Source organism: Myotis davidii, unplaced genomic scaffold (genome assembly GCF_000327345.1).
Source record: "Myotis davidii unplaced genomic scaffold, ASM32734v1 scaffold687, whole genome shotgun sequence".
Lineage (NCBI taxonomy): Eukaryota > Metazoa > Chordata > Mammalia > Chiroptera > Vespertilionidae > Myotis > Myotis davidii.
This window is the reverse complement of record NW_006298971.1, coordinates 173,168-175,673: the sequence shown is the minus strand read 5'-3', so window position 1 is coordinate 175,673 and position 2,506 is coordinate 173,168. Positions and strand designations below refer to the sequence as shown.

Genomic DNA, 2,506 nt, shown 5'->3' with positions numbered 1-2,506 from the left:
GCCAACGAGGCTAAAGCAGGCAACTATTATGTCTGCTTTCTAAACCACAATAATAAGCTTATATTAACCCCGTATACAAATGAAATTATTTTTCTAAGAGGTCTATACTTACAGTTCTCTGAGATAATCAATAACAAGAAGACCAATTCTGATTAACAAAAAGTAAATTTATCCAATTTTTCTTCCTACTCTTGCCCAAATAATTATACATAGGCACTTAAACAGGAAAGATATAGCACTCTTTTTCCACTAAACATTTAATCAGTACTCCAGTAGAAGTTTCTTTCTCCTGATATGAGTGTCACTAAATATATTGCTAAGCTTGAAGCAGAGGCTAAATGGTTTGATGAGAATAGTTAGTTCTTTGGGGCAAGTCAATGCTTTCACACTGTTGTGGTTCAAGTTCTCAAAAGGTTGAAAATTTTCCTAGGTCCTTCTTCATTTCAGCATATTGTTCTTTAAGCCTCTCCACAGCTTTTCTGTGCTCTTCATCCACTTCAGCCTGTTTGTTGTGTTGTTCTTTCATGAAATCTTCCCACTGGATTATATGCTGGTTTTCACTAGCTATTAAATGGTCATTATAAATCTTTTTTTGTTCCTGTTCCCTCTGTTGGAGTCTACAGACTGAGTCAGTAGCTGCTTGCAATCTCTGGAGAACTTGGTTTAAGTTGTCTTGCATTGTTTCTCTACATTTGGGAAGAGTATGTTCATTTGTTTCATGGATCATATTCTTCAAATTCTCAAGAACTCGCATTTCTCGAAGACCACGTTTTTCTTCAAATTCTCTCACAAAATAACGGGTTTCACCCTGAATAACTGGTCTGTGATCTAACAGTCTTGAATGAATTTCTCCAAGATCCTTGATAATGAGGTGTGCCGGCGAGCCCGCGGTTCCCAGTGAGTCCTTCTTCTTGTTGCCGCCCGCCGCGGGGACCTCACCACCCACAGCGGCCTCCGGCCCGCCGCGCTATTTATTTATTTTTTTATTTAGATTTCAGAGAGGAAGGGAGAGGGAGAGATAGAAAATTAATGATGAGAGAGAGTCATTGATTGGCTGCCATCTGCACGCCCCCTACTAGGGATTAAGCCCACAACCCGGGCATGTGTCCTTGACTGGAATAGGATCCGGGACCCTTCCTGACATTCTATCCACTGAGCCAAATTGGCTAGGGTTCAGACACATTTTAGATTGTGAGCACCAGTCACAGGTTTATCATAAACTGGTTACCAAGTGAACCAGTCACGGAGAACAAAACATAATAGTTTCTTTCAGAATTCTGGGTGAAGCTGTGTAATGAAGTGATTTGGAGCATAAACACTGAAGCCAGACTACCTGGTTTCAATCCCAGTTTTGCTCCTTTCTAGTTGTGTGGCCTCAAACAAGCTTACTTAGCCTCTCTGTGCCTCCATGTTCTCACCCATGGACAATAGATGTCCTTTAAAAAAGATTAACACACACACACACACACACTGATTTCAGAGAGGAAGGGAGAAAGAGAGAGAGATATAAACATCAATGATGAGAGAGAATCATTGATCAGCTGCCTCCTGCACACCCCCTACTGGGGATTGAGCCTGCAACCCGGGCATGTACCCGTGACAGGAATGGAACCTGGGACCCTTTAGTCGGCAGGCTGACACTCTATCCACTGAGCCAAACCCGCTAGGGCTGAATGATAGATAGATATTTATAGTACTTACCTCATAGGGTTGTTTTTGTGCCTGAAATCTAATTGAATTAAAATGAAATGAATTAATAGATGTAAGCTACTACTAGTACAGTGTCTGGCATAGAGTAAGCATGATAAGAGTGTTAGATATTATTATGAACAAGTTTTATAAGAGAAGAAAAAGGAACATTAGATAAGGTTGTTTAACTATGTACAGGTCTGTAAATCTGTCACATAAATATCAGTTGTGAGGGTTAAACCTGGGTCATATCAACCAGGACAGTCCTTCCAAATTGCCAGGTGTGGGCTGTTAAACAGGAATACCAGCTACAGAACTTTTTAAAATTTTGTTTTTAGTCTAATTTTGAGTCTGGGATATCTTTTTTCCCCAGACTTCAGCCTGTATCCCTGAATGATTATCAGGAACGTTATTTATTTACTAGAGGCCTAATGCACGAAATTCGTGAAAGAATAGGCCTTCACAGCCGCAGTGGCGGCCTGGATCCCTCCCTTGCAGCCGCGGAGGCTTCCTCCGTACCACAGCTGCAGCCCCAGCTTCATCCGGAATGATGTCCGGTCTAATTAGCATATTATGCTTTTATTATTATAGATTTATTTATTTATTGAGTACGTTCATTAAAGCTGGGGACAGTGAAACAAGAAAGGGCTTAGGATAGAAGAAGCAACAGGAGAGAGCCCAGATGGGGCTGCTTTGATTCTCTAAAAATGCTCTAGGAAAGAAATGAGCCTAGGCTGGGCTGCTTTGGCTCACTAAGTCAGAGAAAAGGGGGCCTTGGAGACAGGTTCAGGGTGTTAGCCCTGGCTGAGCTGCTGGT

At 41.7% G+C, this 2,506-nt stretch overlaps 1 pseudogene; it reads right to left on the bottom strand.

Moving 5' to 3' along the window:
- Nucleotides 1-146: 146 nt before the first annotated feature.
- LOC102772250 lies at nt 147-2,231 on the bottom strand (annotated as a pseudogene).
- Between the last annotated feature and the right edge of the window lie 275 nt (nt 2,232-2,506).